Raw genomic sequence first — 27,892 nt, 5'->3', positions numbered from 1 at the left:
GTCACCTTTTAAAAAGATTTATTTCACTAATTTCAGTTAATGATGTTTTACATAGTTTTGCCACTGCATGAACTTTTGATAAGGTAAAGGTTCCTATTGCACATTTATGCTAGTTGTTCCCTACTCTAAGGGGCAGTGCTCATCTCTGTTTCTAAGCCAAAAAGCCCAGCGCTGTCTGATGACGATTCCGTGGTTATGTGGCCGGCATGACTAAACACCGAAGGCGCACAGAACACTGTTACCTTTCCCACCAAGATGGTCCCTATTTTCTACTTGCATTTTTACATGATTTCAAAGTGCTAAGTTGGCAGAAATTGGGGCAAGTAACTGGAGCTCAGTCTAGGCGCTAGGGATTCGAACCACCAAACTGCCAACCTTCTGGTTGACAAGCTTAGTCTCTTAGCCACTGAGCTATCATTTTTATATTCTAGTTTGTAACTTCCTATATATCATAAGCAAAACCAATGGATGGTACGTAACCACCACATACTGTACATACTGTAAGACACTGTATTTATGCCAGGCACATAATCAGGTCTGGTAACGATCTAATGAGTTATCTGGACTCTATATATTCTTTATATTATATGAAATAATAATATAATATTTCATTGAACCATTCTGAAGAGGATCTTCAGTTTGGCAGCACCAGATTAAAAGGCAGTGGAGGGGCAACCATCAGGAATCTGAAGGAAGGAGAAGTTCCTGTCACATATACACTAACCAGTTGGAGTGGGATAGTTGCCACAATGCAGTGACCCATAGTAGTGACCCCTTTTAGAAGAAGCACCTTTGAAACAACAATGACGTGGATGATTGAGAATCTCCATAGACACAATCTATTTATCAACTATAGTAGTAGACACAGGATTTAAGCATTATAGGATAAAATACAGCCAGATGTCACATTCCTTGGAGGCCCAAGAGTGGGTTTAGGATGCCATTTAATACTCTCGCCATCCAGAAATGGTAGATAATAATTTAATAATAATAATTTATTAGATTTGTATGCCGCTCCTCTCCGGTTCATACTCATTCTGGACCAAGCGGGAAGTATGGATCTGCCCTTAACCTCATCATAATAGCTTTTTGTTGATGAGTTCAGTGCCACATTAATTGTTCTTTACCCATTTGGAGTCAAATGTGGTGAAATCTGGATCTTTTAAATCTCAGTCTAAAAATGTTTGAAAAGTTGTTGGAATAAGAAGGCAGCTTTGTATCCAGAGAATGCTTGTTTGTTTAACTCCTGTACAAGTTTTCTGTTTTATATTAGTTCTTTATTGTAAGCTTAAGATGTCAGATTTCCTGTAATAAAATAAAGATGCATATGCATTTATAATACATTCGTTTAATCCAAACAAGAGAATTAGGATAGTATGTGCAGAATTACAGAATGTTCTCAAAATGTGCTCTAATTCAAGATATAGTGATTTTTGTTAAACATCTTACTGGTTTTGTTCACAAATTCAGTTAACATACATAGGAATTCTTGCTCAGAAAATCAGCATGGTAACAAAATTGAATTTAAAGGTGAGCTCTAAATGGAGAAGCAACCAGAACAGAAAAAATAATGTTATATTCTCTTACAGCATAGGAAAAGGATTGCTTTGCCCAATGCGATGATGCTTTTTAGTGGCATTTAATAAATTCATTTACTCAGATTTAATAGATTAGATTGAAACGTATTAAACCATCATTTAATCATGTTATATGGAGTAAATCACAATTTATTGCTAAAGGAGAGCTCATTGTTTCTTTAGATTTCTAATGTCAGAGTCAGATTGCTTTTAGGAAATCTTCCTAATGTTTAAACTGAAAATCCACTCTCATATAATTCAATCCCATTTTTCTGTGACCTTTCTCTGGGATGATATAGAATAGGCTTAATTCTTAAATACTTACAATACTTAAGGTTACATTTCACAGTAGTGGCTGTAAGATAATTAATAGCAAAATTCTACAACAGCACAAGGGCCTTCATTCTGAAAATATGGTATAAAAATGATACTACATTACTTTTCTTAAAAAAGTCATCTATTTGAGAATGGATTAGGAGTCTCAAATAATTTTTAATATCTCCTATAGTTACATTTTATTCTTACTTCTTTGAAGCATGCCAAGTTAGTTCAGATTATGTTTCAAAATGTTTGTTTTTTATTCCCCATATCCTTATGAAATTAGTTCTAAAAAAGATATACGGTAACTTTAATTCTCCTTCCCCAATAGGGCCTGTGTGTCCGTCTACCAGTTTTGTTTGCAAAATGAGGTGTTTTGCAAATGTGTATTTTATTTTTTGATAACTGCTTTTAGCTTGCATGAGGATAAACCATAAGCATGCTGGGTTTTTTTTACTAAAGAAAAAGATAGATGAGATCATGAAGTAAAATTATTCAGTTCTGCCAATTTTTGTTCAGTAAACAGAGTATAATTTATTTTGAGCCGCTGATAACTTTCATTTCTTTATTGGTTCCAACCATGCAGTGGCAGTATATTTTCAGAACATTAAATGTTTTTTTTAAAATTATAAATCCCAAAAGGTTTTTAAAAACCAGATTCAATAAATTTGCAAAAGTTGGCTTCCAGTGACTTTCTGGAGCCTGTTATGAAAAAATAGGCAAGATATCTATCTGCTTTTAATTTTAAACAATTGTCCTTCAATACACTTGAGTTATTCTTATTAAACAATGACACAATGGCTCAGTTTTATGCAGCATCTCACAGCTTTCATTTCACCTATTAACCGGATAACAATTCCAGTTACAAGTGGCATAGATTAGAGATAATCAGAAATATTACCTCTAGGAACTAGGATCACATTCATAAAATAAAACTAGGAAAAACATGATTCTCCAGCTGATAGATACTTTCTGTGGGTCACTGTACTCCATGTGGTTACATTTTATGGACTAAAAGTATATTTAAGTCATACATAGCATGTAAAGTTGCTATTTTAACATCAAACAAAACAACAGTTATAAGGATTGTTTCCTTTCTGTAAATAATCTTACACCATTCTTGGTACAAAATAGCAGCCACTGAGATCAGTGAGAAAATCAGTTGACAAAAGTCAGTGTGAAAGAGATAGCAGTGCAAATTTTATTAATGATGTACTTGTCAGATAAATGGCACACTTTTAAAAAAATTATCAGGTTCTTAAAGTTTAAATTATAATTTTCTGTTCTGGGATTTCTACTTCTTGTAAATTGAAAATCACACAGTGGATTACTGGAGGCAGTGCTATACAAGCAGGTTGTCTACTGCTTCTTACCAAAATCTTCTCCAGAAAATTCTCCAACTGCTTGGAGTAAATTTGAAAAATTTGGAGAGGAAGGAATATTGAATCCACTCATACTGGCTGTTCCACTGGAAGGGCACAGTTGGCTAAACTCTGTATGTTTTTGTTAGTTAAACATAGCTACAAAATATCCATTGTGATTTTTCCATGTTGACTTCTGTTCTCCTTATTATTCATTATCCAGGCAATGGAAATGTGGAACACTCTAGAATTGCTCTTCTAATGTGAGAAACAAATTAGAAATTACAATTTTGCAATTCACTCTTTTGATTAACTTCAAAGATGGTTCAAGATGGTGGATCTGCGATCGTATCATGTAGTCCCTGAATCACATGAAAAATATGGAAAAGGTATTGATGACACCAACATCATTCATTGTTAACTCATCATTAACATCAGGATACCATACCTTCAATTCTTTATATTGGATTATTTAGGTAAACATTGATAAAAAGTAATAAAGTACATGAAAGGAGAGGAGAATACTGTATATAATTATCACACTTTTTAAGCAAAATCCTTAAACTACCTCCTTCATCTTTATTTTGAAATACATGTAATTTTAATATATTGTCTGTGTCATTTTGAAGAATGAAAAATTATTAATCCTTCTGCCTGAAGACAAAACCATTATTGGATTAGGAATTATACATCCCAGGACAAATTTAGTGAGGAATTTGCGCATACAGAAATTTAATCTCCTCTTATGGAACAAGTGTATGGTCTTAAAAATACTTACAGAGTTGTAACTGAAATTAAGAATATGGAGATTGTGTGATGTTGACATTTGTTTGTTTAAAGCCATTGAAGAAAAGTTCTCATCTACTGACTGCACATCAAATAATACATAAGTGGGCAAAAAGACAAAAAGAAAACGCCACCAATCAGAGGAGAGTAACATGGGCATCTATCTTTATTCATATTAATGGAATAATTTTTTTGTGGTTCTCCAAAGACTGGAGCTTATCTGTAATACTTCTTATACATAAGAAAGAAGATAAATTTGATCCGGCCTATAAATATCCAGGTAGACTCTCAAGTGTGAGCTGGGGTCCCCCCCCCTTGAAAATGTCTCAGTTGGCTTGAGCAAGAGAAAATTCTGTAGATGCTTAAGCAGGATTTAGAGAAGAGAAGTCAACATTTCATCATTTTTAGTTTGGTACATGTTAACAGAAAAACATTGTAGCCGCTGAGTGGAATGATGTACACATGCTTTTATTAATTTAAAAGCACAGTTTGACTCTATACCTAAGGATAGGCTGGGCTGGAAACTGTTCCACTTGAGACTTACTCTTAATTAAGAAATTATATGAAAATATTGCCATGCCACGTCATAAAATTGCATGAAAATATTGCCATTTTGTGCCAGAATCTTCATACAGAAAGAATTACATTTTCTTGTTATTACCAGAATTCTATAACTAAAAATGAGTTTCATCTTCAACAACTGGGTCAGGACAATGTAGCTCAACAACAGAAATTGGATTTAGATGAAAGTTTTAGCCATAGCAACTAGTTTTTATGAGAAAAAGCCAACCAATGGGTACCCACAGAATCAAGATTACGATCTCTTCAAAGGTGGTCTGGTGTCACAGAAATTGCTGGGAAATACTGTAAATGGAAATTTAATAGAGCAAGTCAGGTGCTGTGAATGTCTTGGACTGACTTTCAGTTGCTCTGGATCTTAGAGCAAACAAATTAGGTTAGCTGTGGAAAAGGCCAACAGGAGTGCAAGGGCTGTATGGGGTTTCTTCTATTCATGAGGAAGACATTCTATACTAACGGTTATTAAGATATTTAAAGAAAAAACAATTTTTCAAAAACACTGAAAAACATTGGTTCTATTGTGTGCCTATGAATGCTTAACCCCCAGATAAGATCTAATTTAAAATGTCAAAAGCCTCGTTTCAGAACATTTGCTTTAAAATTTCTAACACAATTACACAACTTGAATCTGGTTGGCCTGGATTTTTTGACTCAGTTGTTGGCTTGAATGAAATGTTCTTCAGATTCCTTAACTTCTTTGATTCTATTTGATCATTTAAATAAGTCTTTCAAGTCAATTTGTATTAGCACTGGCCCTTGATAGAACCAAAACTGGAATGAAAAAAAACAGGGACTAGCTGCCATGCTTTGCATTGAGGTTAAACTAAGAAGTTGCTTATCTCAGCAACATATCTCTGAGATGTAGCATGCTTAAGCCACTACAGAACCATTAGTACTAATGGTTTTAATAATAATAATAATAATAATAATAATAATAATAATAATAATAATAATAATAATACTGTTTTGGAGCAATGATGTCCATGTGAAATTCAAGAAACTAAATTTCTAACTGATGTACTTCTATTTTCAGCAGGATTCCATTCCATTTTGTGTGCTTCTTGTAACTTAAACTAGGTGGAAAAGATAAATACCTACTTCCTAGAAAATCCCCATTGCCATTTTACTCCACTAAGATGTATTAGATATTGATTGTTTCATTTCTTATTTGACCCCTATGACAATCATTAAGTGTTGTACCACATGATTCTTGACAAATGTACAGTATCTTTTTCTTTTATGTACACTGAGAGCATATGCACCAAGACAAATTCCTTGTGTGTCCAATCACACTTGGACAATAAAGAATTAAATCTATTCTATTCTGTTTTGTTCTATTCTATTCTATTCTATATGCCTAGTTTATGCAAATTATGTATCCATCTATCATATTCTTAATTTTCCTTTTGACTTTATTTATCCCTCTTTATTTTTTTAAAAAAACTCTTTACTTTGTTTTTTCTGCATAATGTAATAATTGAAATAACCTGAAATCATATTATGTTACACAATATTTTAAAAGAATAGAATAGAATAGAATTTTATTGGCCAAGTGTGATTGGACACACAAGGAATTTGTCTTGGTGCATATGCTCTCAGCGTACATAAAAGAAAAAGATACATTTGTCAAGAATCATGTGGTACAACACTTTCTTGAATTTGTTGCATTAACTTAATTTCCATAGTGCTTCAGTTTATCATATTAAATGTCTGGATCTTTTTGACATTCTGTCATAACCATTACAGTATTTAAAATGTGCTGGTCACTTATATAAAACCATACATGCCATGTAAAGTCAGTTTTATTTAAATTCATTTACACAGGCTTTTGCTCCTGTTATCAAATGTTGTACTGAGGTGGGTACCTCATTATACTTCCATCTTTCTAGCTTAGATTAGTGTTTCTCAAACTTAAATTTTTAGGATGTGAAAACTTCAACTCCCAGAATTCCCTTGCATTCTGGGGTTGAAGTCCACACACCTCAAAGTTCCAAATTTGAAAAACACTTGTTTATATCTCCAAGTGCTCTAAAATTTTTGAGATTGCTAATGTGATAAAAATGAATAAAGTTATAAAATTATTATATTATATTATATATTCTAATACTGTGTATATTATATAGTAGTAGTAGTAGTAGTAGTAGTAATAATAATAATAATAATAACAACAATAATTTATTAGATTTGTGTGCTGCCCCTCTCCGGAACCACATTGCACAACATCTGTGCCACATTGAACAACTCACAAGATTAGCTCAATTCAAATGTGATATCAAACTAAAGTTACTTGATGTGAAAAGTTGCTAAAGGACACTTAGGTCTATATGCTACTTTTTTCTCTTATTGAGTTGCAATTTTTTCACTTTTCTCCCTTTCTAGTTGTAGAAAACTATTGTCTACCATTTCACTTCAGATTTTCTTTCTTTTAGATTTGTTTTCAATCTAGGCAAGTACTTATGGAAAATTTGAAGCAAATTGTAATGAACCAGGATCACAGGAGGAAATCATGGTACATGAATTTAGAAGTAAGAGGAAGCGTATGAGTCTAAGAGTCTTTCAAATGTTAAATTGTGCTAAATTTTTATATCTGAGACAGACACCTCTTAGGTACCTCCCCTACTTCCATTAAAAGTACTAAATAAAAGAATTCATTACTTTTATATCTTCCACCTTGTCCAAAAGATCTATGGCATTTTAAGTATATTCCTTACTTTATCTTTATAACATACTTTGATGGTTATTTAGGCTGCTGTACAGTGGCTTGTTCAAATACATCACCTGGCTGAGCAAAAAAACTCTACATTTCCCTTTTTCTACATTTTTGGCCAAAATGCAGTCTAGAATGAAGAAATGATATATTAGACCACAAAGATTCATTCATAGGTGCTCCTATGCAGAATTGCTGTTTTGTGGAGAGGTTTATGAACTTGAAGGAAGGGTCTATCTACAACTGAGCTCAGCTTCTTAAAAACCTTGGGAGTAAAGCTCTGTTTCCTACTGAGAATAGACCACACAGTAACAAGAGACTCATCATCTGCCTCCAAGCATTCCAGAAGAACATCTGTAAACTAGTAATAGTCACAGATTGTTGACAGAATTCAGTGTGTTAGCTGGTTAATATGCATATATGTTTCCCAGCTTGCTATTATGGCTTTCCAGTCCTTTTCATCTTTATTTCTGATTCACCAAAACACTTGCTTAATAGCTTAGGGCGAGTACCAAGCTTCATGTGTAGGCAGAATATTACAGACAAATGCAGAGTGGAATGGTAGTATGCTTAAGAAACCTTATATTATAAGAAACCAGAAAAATAAACAATAATAAATGCTTATTTAAATAAAAGAAGCCATGTGTTTCAGGATGAAATCATGCTCTTGGTTAATGTTTAAAGAGAATGACAGTACTTTATACCTAAATTATGTGATAAAAGTTTGGTTAATTTACATTTCAATTTAAAGAGACATGCTGTAATAATTTATCCTGATTTGTTCTTCGAAAGTCAATAATTTTTCAAAAGATTTAGTTTTAAGTTTAAAGATTTTTTATCTACTTTCTATAAAATGCTACAGTACTTGATGACCAAAACATGCTAACTGTATACATCCCATTTATTTTTGCTAAATCCATATGGTCCCAATTAAATTGAACAGGTGTGGGAAGAAATGATAAAATATAACATTTAAAACAATGGTGATTCTGTAAGTTAGGCCTGGCAAGAGGATACTAGGATTGCATGTGAGAATGAATGAAGACAAAATAATAATTTAAATGATAAAAGTAGATTAATTACCTTCTGAAGCAGATGTGAGTACAAATATACCAAATTTTGATTAAAAGAGGGTATTAACCTAATGTGACTAAACTGAGTTTAATTTTTTTTAAATACCCTCTTTTAATCCAAATTCAGTACTGTATATTTGTACTCACATCTTCTTCAGGACTCTTAAGAAAACCCTCAGAGGGTTCAGGGAAGCTTCATTGAAGCCCCAGAGTCAAAAAGCCGCCTAACTGGCAAACCAGTAGTTTGGAAAAAATGACTTCTGGTTTGCCCATTGTGCTGTTTTTTGCACTCCGGAGGCTTCATGAAAGCTTCCTGAAGCCTCCAAGTGCACAAAAACAGCACAACGGGGAAATCAGAAGTCTGTTTTCTGAACTTCTGGTTTGCCCGTTGGGTGTTTTCCAAACTTCAAGGTTTGCCTGTTGGACTGTTTTTCGCACTCTGGAGCTTCAGGAAACTTCATTGAAGGCTCCAGAGTGTAAAAAACAGCACAAATGGGAAAACTGGAAGTCTATTTTTCCAAACTCCAAGTTTGCCTGTTTGGCCAGGTTTTAATGGGGCCTGTGTACATGCGCGGGAATGGGGAGGGGATTGTGCACAGAGGCAGTGGGGATGTGTGCATGTGTGTGGGTAGGGAATGCATTGTCCCCTTTCAACATGCGAAACAAAAAAGTTTCGCCATCACTGATTGGGTGGTATATACATTTGATTGATAGATTGATAGACAGACAAATAAATAACACTGTCTGGCCTATGATTCATAAGTACTTTATTTATTAATTAAGCCAATGTAATAGCTGCTCTTTTATTAAAAGAAATCATGGTGTTGGTATTAATATATAAATAGTAATATATAAATAGTGTGTAAATAACTACAAATTCTACATCTTTGTTCTAGGTTGAAATTTCATTGAAATCAGCCAGTGTTGTTACTACCCGTTCCCTCCATTCTTAAACCTGATTCTCCTTCTGTTTGCCCTGAAATACTGTAGACAATATAATTACAATGTTCCCTCGATTTTCGCAGGTTCGAACTTCGTGAAAAGTCTATACCACGGTTTTTCAAAAATATTAATTAAATAATACTTTGCGGGTTTTTCCCCTATACCACGTTTTTCCCCACCCAATGATGTCATATGTAATCGCCAAACTTCCGTCTGCTATTAATAAATTTTTTTTAAAATAAACTTTAATAAATAAACATGGTGAGTAATAACCTAAATGGTTGCTAAGGAAATGGAAAATTGCAATTTAGGGGTTTAAAGTGTTAAGGGAAGGTTTGTGATACTGTTCATAGCCAAAAATAGTGTATTTACTTCCGCATCTCTACTTCGCGGAAATTCGACTTTCGCGGGTGGTCTCGGAACACATCCCCCGCGGAAAGCGAGGGAACATTGTACTTTATAATTGTTCAGAAGGATGGAAGGCTGAGTCAGCCAACGTGATCATGTCAGATTGAATGAGTATATTAATAATGCGGAAGTACATCTATAGTTTTGTAAATGTATGTATTCTCCCCATGCCCGCAACTGGCTTTTTTTGTGGTTTTTCAAATGAAGATAACTATTTTCTATGAATAAGGAGTGTTTTTTACTTATTAGATTTGGTTCTGGAGCAGTATATAAGCTTGCTGTTGCTTCCATCCTTTGATGCTTTTGTTTGTGTCTTTACTTTCTTCCAATAGCTGCAGTGTCTTGAACGTGATTCCCTTTTTAGAAAATTAAATTTCCTTTCAAGTTTGTAATGTAACAATTTCCAAAACATGTTTACTGTGCTCCATAAAAGGAAGATTATTTTGCTGTGTTTTCCAAAAGTAGGCCCTTCTTGCTGCCAAAACAGAGTAAAGCCATGATTTCTTGTGCATCAGTGAACATGGAATTTAGTCTACAGAATAAAATGGAACAGTTGTTGCACTGTGTTTACATTGAGTGACATTTGGTTCTATAGAATTGGTGCTTTTTTTTTTGCCATTCTTTTGTATGCTTTCTGTGTAATCTAGGCAGGCAACTTGTTTTGAAAGTGTTGCTCTCTGTTGACTTAAAAAGGAAAGGGTTGGTGATGTGCAGGAAAGAAATAGGTCCCGGTCGTACTGTCTTGCTCTTACCAGGTGTTCACTTCTGTAAAATGGTGAGATTCTTTGTGCATAAGCGTTGCAATAGTGGAGAATAGGGACAGCAGTTAAATATATTTTCTGGGGGTTGGGGCTGGGGGTGGATTAGCATTACAGTAGTTGTTTTAACTACATTTGTGAGAAACTGGAATCTTGATTATTACCTGAAAAGTTCTTGGCATTATGGGATGGTCATTTTGTGTTTTGTGTTGCACATAATTTGTAAAATGAATAATTGTTCTTTATAGAGCTGAACAGAATTAAGTTAAATAAACATAATTGTGATAGAACAGTAAAATTAAGCATCATTGGCAGCACTCAGCTGCTTTCTTCCTGTCAATTTCTACAGAGAGATAGGAAGTCTAATAGTTATTTGAATTCAGTTGTGCTAACATTGCAAAGTCAATAACAGGTGCAAGTAAGAATATGACTAGCAACAATACTTTAAGTGTGCCAGTTGAGGCCATAGATCATGGGTGTCAAACTCAATTTCATTGAGTGCCATCAGCTCAACAGCACTCATTTCGAGGCCATCTATAGTGGCCTGAGTGCTCTGCCAGTGAAAATGGCCTCCTGAGCTCCATTTTCAGCTGCAATAGCCTCCTGTAACCTTCTGTCAGAGAAAACTAAGCTCGGGAGAGTCGCACACAGCCTTCCTGAGCACCATTTTTACTGACAGAGGTATCGCGGGCCAGTCCTTTGCAGTTTCCAGGGTGGTCCTATGGTCCAGATCTAAACACCCTGTGGGCTGGATCCGGTCCCTGGGCCTTGAGTTTGATACTCCTGCTATAGATAGTTTATAACAGTGATTCTCAGCCTTTGCAACTTTAAGCTATCTGGACTTCAATTCCCAGAATTCCCTAGCTAGCATGAGGAAGGTTGCAACATCCAACAGGAAAGCAGTTCCTTATATCTGCTATAGATAGTGATAGAACAGCATGGCCACTTTGGGACTCATCAAAAAGCTTTCTGTTGCTCTTGTTTTTTGTTTTTAATTTTGGCACGGGCAATTGGTAGAGGCAAGCAAAGAAATGGAGGTCTAATGGATTATTCATTCTTCCAAGTGAATGCCAATCCCCCATTCCATGTTGTCCAGTTCATTAGCAACACAGAGGTATTCACTCGTGTTGTGACATTGTGTGATTACTTTTGTTGGGATATATGTTGTTATGGAAATATTTATTTTATTTATTTATTTATTTTGTCAAACAATTATAGAGTGGTAATTTGTACAAATAAAACATTAGATAAGTAATGATAAAAAGTAACAAAAGAAGACAATAGGACAGGGACGGTAGGCACAGTGGTGCGCTTATCCACGCCCCTTAATAATACTATCTCAATATCATTGCTATGGTGTTGAATCCAAGAATGTGGTTGAACCATTAAGCAGGAGTAGTTGTCAGATGTAATGGTAGAAAACGAAACTAGAATGGTTACTCATTTGAAGTAGCAATGCTCATTCTGCATTCAAAACATTTTTTCTCCACGTCTTCTGAATAATCTTGTCAGTACTACCCAATTTTGATCATCGTGTATAACTGGCCTAAAAAAAAAATTCCAAGAGTTTTATATAATCTAAAATGATAGTTTCTGTTATTTAGAGAACATCTGTCTTGTTAGAAGCTTGATTGAATTATTTTGAAAAAATGAGAATATCCAGGAAAATAAGAGAATGGCTTGAATGACAAAATGTTGGATTTAAATAGCACAGAATTTTCCCCTCTACCCCTCCTTTTCTATTTATCACTTTAATTGCTTGAAGCATATTTCTTAGAAATAGTCAAAATACAGACCCAGACATATTTTATATTTAATGCATCCCTGCTGGTAGTTTTTTTGGATGCATGACGGTTCTGCCAAATCTGTGGAGATGTTTAGATAGAAAACATTGAGTAATGAAAGTCTTGCTGTGAATTCATTATGGATAGTGCTGCAGTAAGTCAGTAGAGCGCTTTGCTATATCTTCTAATTATATATCCAATAATTGGTCAAAGTGATTGAAGTATTGCTGATCAGCTCTTGGGACAGGTGGTAATCGGTGTTTGTGTTTCTCTTGAATGAGATGTCTTGTGTCTGCATCAGTAGAAAATACTTGAACTGGAGGGTGGTTGAATTTCAGAATGGAACAACTCGCTGCAGCCAGCTGATCATGGCCATCTTGCCACGGCTATCTTGTTGTGTCCAACTCAACATAGGACCATGATAGCGAACCTATGTCACGTGCAACAGGTGGCATGTGGAACCATATCTGAGGGCATGTGAGGCTTTGCTCTATGTCATCTCCAGCACACATGTGCACATTGGCCAGTTGATTTTTGACCTTCTGGGGGGACAGGGGGAGGCCATTTTTACCTCCCCAGGCTTCAGGAAAGCCTCCGGAGCTTGAGGATGGTGAAAAATTGACCCAACGGGCCTACTGGAAGTCCAGAGGCTTCTGGGGCTGCACACATGTGCCGCCGGGGGGGCAGTAAGAGGGAAATTTTTTTGTGCATGGGTGGGGAGGAGGACATTGCATTATGGGTGTGGGCAGACGTTCATGCACGCCATTTCTGCACCCAAGCAATAAAAAAGGTTCGCCATCACTGCCATAGGATAATTGCTGTGAAAGAGCTCCACGTGGGAAGATTCCACATGGAATAATTCAACGTGATAAATGTGATGTTGTTTTTTTGGACCTTATTTCCATTTTTCTGGAAATGGAGCAAAATGAAAATGATGGCAAAGAAAAGTGGCAGATAACATTTATCACATTGAGTTATCTTTACGTGGAATTGTCCAGCGGTGAGTTGCCTCATGGTGAGATGCCGCAATGAGCTGGCTGTGGCAAGTTGTCTTGGACCCATTGAATTGTATATGATTATATAGATTAAAGCCATAACCATTAATCATAACCAGTGTAATGCAAATCATTAAAAGAAACTAATTAAAGCATTAGATAAAAGAAACAAAAACATAAATATCTCTTGATCTGCCTTATAGCTGTTCTGCCAGGCTCTCTGGTAGGAGCCTCCCGAAAATTCAAGGGTACAAATTTCAGACACACACACGTTTGAAAATTCAAAACAATGTTCTTTGTCACAAAATTCAAAATAAACTAAGCACTCTTTTTGTATTGCAAAGAGCACTTGTCTCAAAACAACCAGGTAGTCTGTACAATCTCCCTTAAGCAGTCATTAAATACTTAGCTAGCAGCTGTGAAGAAACTTCACACCCCTTCTTCTTCCAATGAAGTGAGACACACCCACACGTTGCTCTGCTTTGGTTTCAAAGGCGTGAAAAATCAACAAACAAAGTCCAGAAAACAGCAACACATGATTCCTGAAGAACTGCGATCAGATACTCTTCCACAATGGCCAAACCCACACGCTGCTATTTATAGCAGCAGCCCTAATTACTGGAGCCCCACCCAAACACAGGTGGCCTCTCTTATCTCCTGTAATATGTACTTACTTGGTCTCTTCTACACATAATTCTGCGCTTGCGTGGGTCCAAGACGTCTTCATCCGAATCAATGGAAGATAATGGAGATTGACTGCCTGGGCTGTGTGCCAAGCCCCCCTCTTCCAAGTCACTCCCACCTTCTTCTTCGTCTGAGGAAACTAAACTCTGAACTGACTCTGTCAGCAATAACACAGGCCTATGACATGTTGAAGTTTCCTCTGCATCCACCTTCACATTCCCTTGGGCAGGAGCTGGGCCAGAGCCAACCACAACAGTAACATTAACTGGTCTGTGTTGTATAAAAGAAATTTATGCAATGCACATCCAAATCTGAGAGAGCATTTGCTTAGCAAACATGGATATTTAACCCATTAAGAGACAGTATAATATGGGAGAAGAAAGCTCAGATACTTTGTTATATGTGAATATTAATTGCTGCCAATTGAAGTTCTGAATTGTACAGACAAATATAAATAAATGGAAGATTATATTACACACACACACACACACACACACACACACACACACATATAGTTGGTAGAAATTATTGGTATTTTAGCCACAGTTCTAAATTGGTGATATAGTATTTAAGAATTGTTAATGGTATAACTGAGTTCTTTTGGCATGCAAATATTACAATGATTTATTTTTCCACTATCCTTTATAGTAAGTTTGTACAAGTTTTGATATTCTTAGGTGTAGATTAAGTAGTTGAATAAAAAACATATTTGGCCAGAAATGACTGAAAGATAGTAAAAGTTCTTTGACATTTACTTTTTGATCTTGTCTATCATAAATATAAAGTTTAGAAGAAAGTTAGATTATTAGAAGTGTTAGATTATTTTGAATCTTTCAATTGTAAGGCAAGCTTGGAGGCAGGAGGATACACTTCGAATTGAAACATTAGCAAAACAGTTTGGCTGTAACCCGTATAGTATACAGTGTTCCCTCGATTTTCATGGGTTCGAACTTCGCGAAAAGTCTATACCACGGTTTTTCAAAAATATTAATTAAAAAATACTTCATGTTTTTCCCCCTATACCACGTTTTTTCCCGCCCGATGAAACCAAACTTTCTTCTGCCTTTAATAAATATTTTTTTAATAAACTTTAATAAATAAACATGGTGAGTAATAATCTAAATGGTTGCTAAGGGAATGGGAAATTGTAATTTAGGGGTTTAAAGTGTTAAGGGAAGGCTTGTGATACTGTTCATAGCCAAATATAGTGTATTTACTTCCGCATCTCTACTTTGCGGAAATTTGACTTTTGCAGGCGGTCTCGGAACGCATCCCCGCGAAAAGTGAGAGAAAACTGTATTTGTTATTTTGAGGCATAATGCAAAAGTGATAGGTAACTATGAAATACAAAATTCTTTAAGAAGAGTGAAACGGAGAAAGAGGGGGGGGGAAAGCAGACATTATGTAATTTCGGGAGACACATAAGAAAAAAAAATGTGCATCTGAACTTAATGTTTAACCAGTTGAGTGTACAGAAACTCATCAGAATGCTCAACAAACAGAGAATTAATATGTCTTGCTACACAGACATTCCTAAAATAAAGTGTAAATGCCAATGAGATACTAATTAGAAAATTATCTCATAGCAAATTTTTACCTCATGAGGGTTTATTTTAAAACATATGCATAATGTATTCAGACATCAAACTTTAATTTTTTGCTATTACATTAGCATGAGTGCATTCACCAGAGAATCTGGTCTGTTTGGTTCATTTATACATTATAGGGCAAATTAATTTGGCACCATATTTTTTCATTCTAGAATATTGAACCAATGTCTGGTTTAATTTGCATTGCATATATTTTTGATGAAAGTGCAGAAAATGAGTTGGATTTCACAGTACATTAATTTTTCTGCTTAAAATTCTCTTACTTAAAATGAAGAACACGGTCTCCTTAAGGAGCTGTTGTTATGCAAAATTGTGATTTGTTGAATCAGCATGTTGGAAACATATAGGGTTAATTGTATGTGGGCAGCAATATACAGTGGAACCCCGACATAAGAGCTGCTCTACTTAAGAGCAACTCGAGATAAGAGCTGGGAGGGGAGAGATATTTTTGTTCTACTTACAAGCCCAAATTCGAGATACAAGCGCCAAGGAGCTGTCTCCTGAAGCCAAACGCTAACTTCCGCGTTCGGCTTCAGGAGACAGCTGCGAAGCGGCGCGCGTGTTTTAAAAGGTTGCAGCCGGCCTGGGAGGCTCGGGGGGGGGGGGGTGCTTGCAGCTTTCTTTCTTGCTCTTTTTCTTTCTCTCTTTTACCTTCCCTTCCTCTATTTCTTCTTTTCTTTCTCCTTCCCACCTTCTTCCCTCCCTCCCTCCCTTCACTCATTCCTCTCTTACTCTCCCCTTTCATAAGTTTCCTTGCTTCCTTCCTCTGTTCCTGTCCCTTCCCCCTTTCTTTCTTTCTTTCTTTCTTTCTTTCTTTCTTTCTTTCTTTCTTTCTTTCTTGCTCTTTTTCTTTCTCTCTTTTACCTTCCCTTCCTCTATTTCTTCTTTTCTTTCTCCTTCCCACCTTCTTCCCTCCCTCCCTCCCTTCACTCATTCCTCTCTTACTCTCCCCTTTCATAAGTTTCCTTGCTTCCTTCCTCTGTTCCTGTCCCTTCCCTCTTTCCTTCCTTCCTTCCCACCCTCCGTCCATTCATTCACCCATTCCTCTCTTGATCGCTTAAAGCCGGTCCCTGGTGCAAAAAGGGTTGGGGACCTCTGTCCTACAGGATTGGGTGGCAGAGAAGTTGAACATATGTAAATTTAAAAGTTTAAGAAAGTTTACAAGTTAAGTGAAAGAAACTTCATTATTCATTTATATGTACATGTACATTTCTTCATTAAAAACATGTCTTTCTGCATAATTTAGACTAACTTTGTGAGTTTTTTGAGGGCTGGAACCAATTAAAATTATTTACATTAATTCCTATGGGGAAAAGTCGTTCGAGATAAGAGCTGCTCGACTTAAGAGCCCAGGTCCGGAACGAATTAAACTCGTATCTCGAGGTACCACTGTACATAATTCATTATCAATAAGTATTTTAGAGATAAATTTTATTGTAGTTGTTAGGAAAGATATAATTCAAGTAGCAATTCATACGTTTTCAATTTCATGTATATTTTCTTTCATTTAATGCATGTAAGTTTCATATTATTATACTTTTTTGAATGATGAAAAACGTGAAACAGCTTCTTCTGAATTATATAAAACAAAGTGATGGCAGATATTATAAGTATAAAATTAAATATTGTATTCCAGTTTGATTAAATGGACCTTTATTTCAAAGTTTTTCAAAATTTTAATGTTTTTTCCCCACTTTACTTTGAGACTGTCAGGAATGAACTTAAAGTCCTTTTCATGCAATTTTCTTAGTTATTGCTAGATATTTAGGAATATCCAGCATGGGCTCTGCAGACTTCAAGTTGGCATTCTAAATTCAGTTAGGAAACGATCCTTTTACAGTGATCACTCATGGTTTCTGTAGAACATGAATTTTGGGAAAAGCTTGTGTTTTTAAAAGAAATTTACTCATTCAGAATAATATAACTCAATTTGCATTAAACTAGGAGTCTTATTTTGGGTTATCTGAAGCCTGTCTTCCAAATCATTTTTGGAAATGTAGACAGCCCTAATACTGAAATCAAGCTTATTGAAATCCATTGATGAGAATGATATTATCTTGGCTGCATCTTTTGTTCTCATTCTTTAAAACAGGTTGTTCCTTCCAGAATTAAAGAAATAAATAAAATTGAAAAAGCCACTCTTAATGGGATCTGAAAAGGATCTGAAAAACTCGGTTCTTAAGATATTCAGCAGATGCCATGTTTTGTTTCAAAATATTGGGCTGAGGTTTTAGCTAAGTTCTTCTTCCTCTGATGTCAGAAAATGTCAAGGAGAATATTGCTGCAACTTTTAGAGCTATTATCATACCTAACCTTGGTCTACTGGCTTTCTTTTGAGCAAGCTGGTTAATACTAGGACGAGAAGGTTTATGCACAAGGTAGCACCATTGATTATCAATAGGAACTTTCAAGTGTTTCTTTGGGAATTCTCTTTCTTTTTGTGGGAAATTTTAATTTATTCAAAGAAGGTTGAAATAAAAAACACCAAAATATTTAAAAAAGGACAACAACACAACAAAAAAGACACTAACCAGAAAAGTAAAAAAGGGGGGAAAAAGACTAACACAGAAACACAGCCTGCCTAGTTGAATGCTGATTAGTATAATATAACAATGTTGGTTTCCTATCTCTTGCGAAACAGGCTAAAACAAATTTAAACTCTTAAATTAAATCTATTTCCAAGTTTTAGCTGTCATCTATAAACTATATTGATAACAAAATGGTTAACAAAAAAACAATAATAACAAATGTAATAGAAACTGTGAACCATAATAAGAGAAAGACAACACCGAAATTCCAAAACCCTCTGTTAACAAACTTATTGTAATCAACTCATAGAAAATTTACCATGGTTTCAGTCCCCAGTTATAGTCCCCAAATATTAACCCTAATTGGTCCCAGATAAAATATCCGTTTGTTTCTTTATGTCATCTCTTACCAATTGCTGACTGATTAAATAAATAAATTCAGTCTCCAAAACCAATCTGTGTAACCCCCCCAAAATAGATAAAATCGTTCATCAATTGTATGTATTAGGTCCATCTCCCACTCCTTCAAAGCCCTTAAAGGTTTTGTCACTTTAGTTTTCTGCTGTTATATAAAAGTACAGTGTTAAGCTACGGAAAAGTGTATGGAATTGACTTTATGATTTCTGAATCTTTATTTCTTCCTGGCCAGTTTACAGCTGGAAAAATAACATTTCTTCTCAATATTTTCTACCATCAGGGCTGTTTCTGTTTCTATATTTCTTCACAATGAAGCTGTTGCTACAAGTTCTTGTAGATTTAAAATATTTAATATCTATTTTTAAACAAATGTTTTCCAGTATGACTAGAAGGTTTGTTGCATAAGATAGCATCATTGATTACCAATAGGGACTTCTATTTTTTTGCATGCAGGAACAAGACAAAGCTTTGTCATTAAGATTTTAATGGTTAAACTTTATTGAGTTACTTTACTGTATATCTTCAATTTTCTATTTTGTGTACTCTGCATTTTATTTATTGTTAATCACTTCGGATGTTCAGACTGAGTAGAAAGAGAACTTATTTTATATTGATTGATTGATTGATTCCTTCCTTCATTGTCAATTTGTGTAGCCCACTGTTTATACGCTAGTAGGGATGAACAGAATGAAAAACCATCAATTGGCATAGTAATTGAAAAACATCCTGCTGGGAAAAAGGGTCCACAATTACACAATAAACCATGTCAAATTTGATAGTGATCCCACTTAGTATCTCATTCCAGTGCCTACGGAAAGAGCCATGTCTTTTGCAGCATTGCAAGGCTAGGTTCATCTGGATCTTATTGCTAGATACAGCAACAGAGATGTCATACCTCCTGGGTCTTATAAATTGACAGTGCATAGCTGAGATCTGAAGGCGGGGATCTTTTGGATCTGTTGGAACCAGCAGATACAATTGGAGAGACCAAATAAGCAATAGCCTTTTATGATTGTAGATTGTGTGAATACATCTTGTCTTACCTTGTGTTTTTTCTGTTGCGAATTGCTCTGAAGGCCTTTGCCAGTTGGACTGGATAAAAATTGAATACATACCACGTTTCCCTGATAATGGGACCTGTCCTGAAAATTAGGCCTAAGTTAATCTTTGGGGTTGGCGTAAATAAAACCCTGTTTCCCCAAAAATAAGACGTACCCCGAAAGTATGGCATGTCAGAGGTTTTGCAGAATTTGCTAATATAAGGCAGCCCCGAAAATAAGGCGTAGTCAAGTTTACATACGGTACGGTGGAAAAACATATGGTACCATTCAAAGCTGTTCATAGCGGTACCGTAATAATGTGGCGTCCCCTGCTGGCCCCTTCCATCACTTTGTACCATCCAGTACAGCAGACACAGTCTTCTGCTGTCTCACCGCTATTACAGTCTCCACTACAGTGCGTAGACTGTAGTTCCTCTGGTGGCTGGAAGCTGCAATAGCAGGAGTATACTGTTGTACCATATAAGTGCCGTTGTTTGTGTGTGTGGGTGCCATACTGACAGGTACCGTACTGTAATCAGTGTACCGTACAGTACACTTTCTTTGGGGGTGTTAGCTTTTCTGCCTGTGAATTTGTCTTAATTGAGAAATATAAGGCACCCCCCGAAAATAAGACATAGCACAACTTTTGGAGCAAAAATTAATGTAAGACAGTGTCTTATTTTCGGGGAAACACGGTACCCTGCCCTGAAAATATGCCCTACGAAGGAGTGGGCATGGCCAGCACAGGAGGCAGCCCTTTCTGTCTCTGGTCACCTCAGAACTTTTCAGCCCCTTAATTGGCTCAACTGAGCCACTCCGGATGCCATTCACAAAACAGCTGATCCGTGGGTGCCTCTCAGGCTGCCGCCTCCAGCAAGTGCAGCTGCTTTTGCAGCCAATTGCAGCAGCAAAAGAAGTTGGAGGCAAGCAATGCATCCCACATGCCTCATGCCCTCCTTAACTAACAGTGACAGTCACAGCATGCAATTTCATCCATGGAACAGGAAAGGAAGGCATGGAAATTAATACACCTGGGACATCGGAAGAAGCCCTGTGAGGAGACACCACTGCCAATGTGCAGGAAATCCCCCTCCCCACCTGCAGATTGTCCTTTCAAAGAGGAGTTTCACTAGGACAAAGAGGTGGCTGGGAGCAGAATTTGCATTGGGTTCGGCTTGAATGGCTTGAAAATGGGGACGGGGGGATTTTTCTACCTCTTACCCTGTTTTGAAACTCAGCACAGACTGGGAACAGGGTGAGAGGCAGGGAAAATCCTCCCTTCCCATTTTCAAGCCATTCTCAAAAATCTGTGTGTGTGAGAGATACCTAACCCCCACCCCTCCCAAGGCAGCAGCCACATTCCTCTGCTAACCTGCTTTCCTGCTCCATTCTCCACTGCAATAAAAGTAATCTGTGGGACTACTTCCAACTTTGGGAGATCCCCCCCCCCGAGAAGTTGGAAGGTATTTTTTCCCCCCATAGTTTTCTTGTCCTGCAAGTGCAGCAGATAATGGAGCTGGAAAGCAGCTGGCTGGGGAATTCTGGGAGTTGAAGTCCAGATATCTTCAAGTTGCCAAGGTTGGGAAACAATGCCTTAGAGGGTGTGTGTGTGAGAGAGAGAGGGGAGAGGGTATCTAATCCAGCCTTGGAGAGTTACCGTATACCAGGGCTGGCAGAGGTGTGTGCTCTCTCTGTCTCTCTTACACACAAAAACACATACACACAGAGGTTCGCAGGAGCTCTTCATTCTCCTGGCAGCACTGCTTTTGGCTACCCTGCTGGGCTGCTCCTGCCTCTGCAGTGCCCCCCTGGCTGCCGGCCTGCCAGGGCCCTTTGCCAGCGGCCACTGTTGGAGCCAAGCCACTTCACCTGTTGCCGCCTTCGGGCTGCTGGGTGCCTTCCTGAAGGTCTACCTGGTGCTGTTGGCTCCAGGTTATGAGCTGAGCCCAGCACCCTTCAGGCCCTTGCCCTGTTGGGCACTAGCTCTCATGCTGGCTGTGCAAGGTGTGCAGGTCGTGCAGCTCCATCAGCAGCACCAGGGTTCTCCGGAGATTGTAGATCTGGGATGACTCACTCTGCACCAGCCGCCCCGAGTCTATGGAGAGGGACTGCATACAAATCCAATGAATGAATGAATGAATGAATGAATGAATGAATGCAGCCCAGCAGGATGGCTAAAAGCAGTGCTCCGGGGAGGCCAAACAGCCCCCACGAGGCCAAAGCAGCACAACCAGCTGTTCAGCGGCCAGCCAGCAGCAAACCCAGCAAGCAGGGCAGGTGGAAGCCAGGGCATGGAGAGAATTTGGGCATTGCGGTTGCAGGCAAGCAGGTGGTGAGATGGAGATGGTGGGGCCAGTGGGTTTGCTGCCTGCTGCATGTCAAAAATAATAAGACCTCCCCAAAAATAAAGTCAAGCCCTTATTTGAAGGGGTCAAAACACGGTAGCTTGTGGAGGTCCTTTTAATAAAGTTGATTCTGTGATTAATGTAATTTCTCCATATGTTATTGAGGTGATGCTTTTGAATTTTGGACCCATTGTGTAGATGTGTTTCAATCATGCTGCAGTATTGTGAGACTATTTGGCTATGAAGGAAATAATTATGCTATATTAAAGAGGCATGGTAGGTAAAGAGAATTGGAAACAAAATGGTTCCCACATTGCAATATTGGATTGCTTAGAAAATGTAACCTATGCTGACAATTCAGAACTCATTATTAAGATCTTTTTGATGCTTAAATTATACTGAGAATTGATGCGCTATTCTTATACCAATTTTCAAATAGGCACATCTGTTCCTATCAAATTTTCTCTTAAGTGCTGTCATCCTTCATTCGGGTTTGCTCAGGAAGAGCAAATTCTTCATTGGCTGGTAATGTTCTGAGTTTCTCATGAGGAATTTTTAGTTTGGAGTTTTGGAAAGTGGAAGAATGGAGATTGTGGAAAAACTGATGAGATTGCAACGAAGAGAAATCAAAAGCGCTATCTGGAAAAGCCTAGAAAGAGACAGTTGCAGCATGTGACGCTGTAAACATTCATTCAACCATAGTGTAGAGGCCTCAGCATGGTGGAGTAGGATTTACAACATCCCTGGAGCCCATGTCTTTGTGAAAGGAGATAGCCTTGTGCTAGATAATAGGGATTGTATTTTGTTATTGGGAAGACTTTATGTCTACCAAATCAAAATAGAACTAACCCCTCAATTTTTAGTCCTGTTATTCATAACAGAAATGTAGTAGGGATTCCAAATAATATATTTAGATCTTCCTGTTTTTATTCTAACTCAGTACGTAGAAATCTTCCCAATTTCCCAATGCATGATTTTCTGGTTTTTGATTTTTGATCATTCTTAATAAAAAATATGTTGCTGCTTTTAGTCCTTTGTTTTGTTTCAGTAGTAAATATTGGTACCTGTCACTAATTTCAAAATGGATAATAGGCATCTTGAATGAAATCACTTGTTCACCATTAATTATGACTACATCCCTATTAGAAAACCTGTTTCAGTTTTTCTATTAAGAAAGAAGATACAGTGTTCCCTCGATTTTCACGGGTTCGAACTTCGCGAAAAGTCTATACCACGGGTTTTCAAAAATATTAATTAAAAAATACTTCGCGAGTTTTTTCCCTATACCACGGTTTTTCCCACCCGATGACGTCATATGTCATCGCCAAACTTTCGTCTGCTTTAATAAATATTTTTTTAAATAAACTTTAATAAATAAACATGGTGAGTAATAATCTGAATGGTTGCTAAGGAAATGGAAAATTGCAATTTAGGGGTTTAAAGTGTTAAGCGAAGGTTTGTGATACTGTTCATAGCCAAAAATAGTGTATTTACTTCCGCATCTCTACTTCATGAAAATTTGACTTTCGCAGGCGGTCTCAGAACGCATCCCCCGTGAAAAGCGAGGGAACACTGTACAGTTCAGTGTTTCCCAACCTTGGCAACTTGAAGATACCTGGACTTCGACTCCCAGAATTCACCAGCCAGCATTCGCTGGCTGGGGAATTCTGGATTTGAAGTCTAAATATCTTCAAGTTGCCAAGGTTGGGAAACACTGCAGTAGATAACATTTAAAATATTAAGAATGTTTTTTTTCCCTTGCCATAAATCATATTAAGTTCCACATTCACAACTGGAGTACAAAAAGTAACATGCTTTGGTATAATTAAATGGAATTAACATTCATGTCCTTATTATTTTATTTTATTATTTTATTTACCAGTTTGGAAGCTTTCTGACTCATGGCGAAACTATAATTTATAATTGGTTCTGAGAATAGTACCAATAAAGAAAAAAAGTAGTGTGAAGACAGACTCTTATAAATGACCTAATAAACAAACAAATAAACAAAACCCCATTCAACAGGGGATCCACGCTTAATTGTTAAGGAGAATAGCCTGGTTTTCCATAACGTCCTGAATATGGGTGGGAGGCATCTATATATCTTACGTGTAAATGATATGACAAATGCATGTAAATTCTTGCTGTCATATGCTTTGGTGGAAATATGGTACATACTGCATTCTAGATTGTGGGACAAGCAATAGAAGGTGAAGATTTGTATTATGCAGTGACTTGCTCCTGATGGATCAAAGTTAACTATTTAAGGCAGATGTTAGTCTAGTTGCATGTTAAACTGGTGTCAGACTTGATTGTTGTTTTTGTGGAAGTGATATCCACATTTCAGTTTTCTCTCAAGCAGAATGGTGTGGATTAGAATAATACCTCTATTGCACAATATTGAAAGAAATCCAGCCTGCTTTTGGATTTGGATATACAGTGTTTAGCAAATGAATACTGGCATCCCTAGTACAGGCTTCAGGAGAGAATGAGACAATTTTAAAAGGATTTGTTGTATCAGCTGGGAATACTTTGATATTATGGAAAATAAGAATCTGGGGAAGGTATAAAGGAAGAGTATTAAAAATATGAGCAACAATAGGCCATTTTTAAAAAAATGTTGTATTTGCCTCACAGCTTTGTTCTAATCTCTGTCTTCTCTGTCACTTTCATTTCAAGTCTGTCAGACTTCCTTAGTAAACAAACGTTAAGTTCAGCAAAGATGTCCTTCTAATAGACAACATCTTAAAAGTAATATGAGGATTTTGTTTTAATTCCATCCATAACCCAAGGCTGTCTGCTTTGCTTAGAATTGATTTCTGTTATGAAAATAATTTTCATAACTTTAAACATGTTAATCTTCCAATAGGGATCAATTAGATATATCTTGTTGGATTTTTGCCTCAGAGTCTTATTCAGCAATAGATTCATCTTGATTCAATTTGAGACAAATGGTGGGAAAGCATGATTTGAACATCTTGGTTTTTTAAAAAATTCTTGTGATGTGAAGTGAATTTATAGCTATCCTGTCTCGGCTTTCAGTACCTTGCCTTCTTTGAATAAGTGAGACAGACAATTACTGTTTTCTCCATTGTTTTAAAGAATATCCCATGTTTTTCCTAAGAATGGACAATTTATATCAAAAATGGGAATCAGCCATTGTTTCTTTACCCTAGTGATCTTGCAGTCTAGATTCCTTCTATAGTAATAATAATTAATAATTTATTAGATTTGTATGCCGCCCCTCTCCGTGGACTCGGAGCAGCTCACAACAAAATAACACAGTATAACAAATCTAATATGAAAAAAACATTTAAAACCCAACATTAAAACCATGCAACACAATCATTCCATGCACAAACTATATATGCCTGGAGGTATTTTACTTCCCCCATGCATGGCAACATAGGTGGGTCTTTAGCAATTTATGAAAGGCAAGGAGTGTGGGGGTGGTTCTAATCTTTGGGGGGAGTTGATTCCAAAGGGCTGGGGCCACCACAGAGAAGGCTCTCCCCCTGGGGCCCGCCAACTGACATTGTTTAGTCGACGGAACCTGGAGAAGGCCAACTCTGTGGGACCTAATTGGTCGCTGGGATTCGTGCGCAGAAGATGGTTCCGGAGGTATTCTGATCCGATGCCATGTAGGGCTTCTAGCATAATAGCTAATCTAAATGTTTATTACATCATGGAATACCCTATATCAGTGATGCCGAACCTATGGCATGGGTGCCATATCTGCTGGCACGCGAGCCGTTACCCTAACTCAGCTCCAATGTGCATGTGTGTGCTGGTCAGCTGATTTTTGGCTCACACAAAGGCTGTGGGAGGGTGTTTTTGGCTTCCAGAGGATGGGGAAGGGTGTTTTATCCTCCCCTTGCTCCAGGGAAGCCTTTGGAGCCTGGGGAGGGCGAAACACAAGCCTACTGGGTTCACCAGAAGTTGGGAAGCAGGCCATTTCTGGCCTCCAGATGGCCTCCAGGAAGCCTGGGAAGCTGTTTTCAATCTCCTCAGGCATTGAATTATGGGTGTAGGCACTCGTGCATGTGGGATAGCGCACGCCCACGCTTTTTCGGCACCTGAAGGAAAAAAGGTTTGCCATCACTGCTCTATATGAAGACCAAAAGTACATACAATTTCATAATTTGGAGCATCAACCAACCTTTTTTCCCCCTCGGTCACTTGAACACCACTGCCCATCTCTGTACTTCTTTCCTAACCATTTGGTACTATGTCCTCCAGACTGCCCACTTTATGCCTACTTTCCCTGTGCCTCTATACTTTCTTTGTGAACACTTTGTAACACTTCCATTGCTGTGTTTTGTTTCTGTTTTTTTTACAAAAATGCAGTCCTAGAAATGCAAATCGATCATATGTTGGCAAAATAGAAAAATGACAAGGAAGTGGCCAATTACCTCACCCCATTCCTAAGGGGTGTGTAACGGGCGTGCATAAGCGCACCATTGTACCTACCTGTCCCTGTCTTACTGATCTATTGTCCTAATTTACCTGTACCAACTTTACTTATGTTTATGTTTATGCCAACACCTGCTATCTTGTACATGTTTTTAACAAACAAACAAACAAACAAACAAACAAACAAACAAACAAACTGGCCTATTACTGTTGTAGTGCCTTTGTTTGACAAATGCCCATAAACATGTCATTTGTTTGTTTCAATTGTTTATTATTTTATCAATATTTTTCTTTTAAAAATTCAGCAATCTTGTAGTCCATCACAAAAATATAGCAGTTCTACTGGAATCTGTGTTTATTTATTCTCTGGGTAGTACGGTTTCCAAAGCATTATATTCTATCCTACTTGCTCCATCCAGCAAATAATAATGTTCTGAGGAATTTGAAAGCTCATACATTATTTGGACTCTTTGCAAAGCCAGTGTCCTAAAGTGGGCTTAGGATTTGTTTTTATGGCTAGATGACTACCTTGGCTTTTTATTGCCAACAGTAATCTTGGAAGGAATGTGTTTGTTGATTTTCTTTTCTGTTTAGGAATAAAAACTTGGTTTCCACAGAAACACTTGGTTTTGGTTTCTTCCTTTTCTTTGTTATATTTTCTGAAGGCTGTAGTAGATACTAACCTACAAAATTTAAGAAACTCCTGTTGTAAATTTTAATTAAAAATTATAAATTCTGTCACAATTGCAATTTTTGCAGCATATTTCTGGTCATTAGAAATTGTGACAAGGAATATTCTATTTTTTCAGGGTTGATTTACTGAAGGTTCCACTACTGCTAATGTCAAGTAATGTTAAACTCTGAACTTAAACCATGAAACACTCTGTTGTAATAAAATATGTGAATGTGGTAGTTCCGGTGCTATATGATAAGTTTTAAACTGTGAACCCAAAGAGACTTGATGCAGGTGAAGTGCTATCGCGCAACAACACAAGAGCACGCAACAGATTCAAACTTAATATTAACCGCTCTAAACTTGACTGTTAAAAACATGACTTTAACAATCGAGTTGTCGAAGCGTGGGACTCATTACCGGACACAATAGTGTCAACTCCCAACCCCCAACATTTCTCCCTTAGACTATCCACGATTGACCTTTCCAGGTTCCTAAGAGGCCAGTAAGGGGCGTGCATAAGTGCACTGGTGTGCCTAACATCCCCTGTCCAATTGTCTTTCCTTATCTCATATATCATATATATTCTCTCCCTCTCATATACTTCTCTTCTTTTTTACTTACTATCTTTATATATATTACTTAATGTCTATTCTCTTCCATATGTATTGTATATTGGACAAAGAATGAATAAATAAATAAATAAATAAATAAATAAATAAATAAATAAATAAATAAATAAATAAATAAATAAATAAATACTTTATATTGTCCTGGTAAGATTGCACTTGGAATACTGTATCTTATTCTGTTCACCATGATGCAAAAAAGATGTTGAGACTCTAGAAAGAATGCAAAGAAGAGCAACAAAATTGATTAGAGGTTTGGAGGCTA

At 37.0% G+C, this 27,892-nt stretch overlaps 1 protein-coding gene across 1 annotated transcript in view; it reads left to right on the top strand.

Annotated features, from left to right (window-relative positions):
• GLIS1 (GLIS family zinc finger 1) overlaps positions 1 to 27,892 on the top strand; it is a 260,750-nt gene that overhangs the window by 18,253 nt on the left and 214,605 nt on the right. The gene's annotated exons all lie outside the window — the stretch shown is intronic.

This window comes from Erythrolamprus reginae, chromosome 3, assembly GCF_031021105.1.
Source record: "Erythrolamprus reginae isolate rEryReg1 chromosome 3, rEryReg1.hap1, whole genome shotgun sequence".
Taxonomy (NCBI): Eukaryota; Metazoa; Chordata; class Lepidosauria; order Squamata; family Dipsadidae; genus Erythrolamprus; species Erythrolamprus reginae.
Note: the sequence above shows the minus strand (reverse complement) of the source record. Positions and strands in the feature narration are given on the sequence as shown.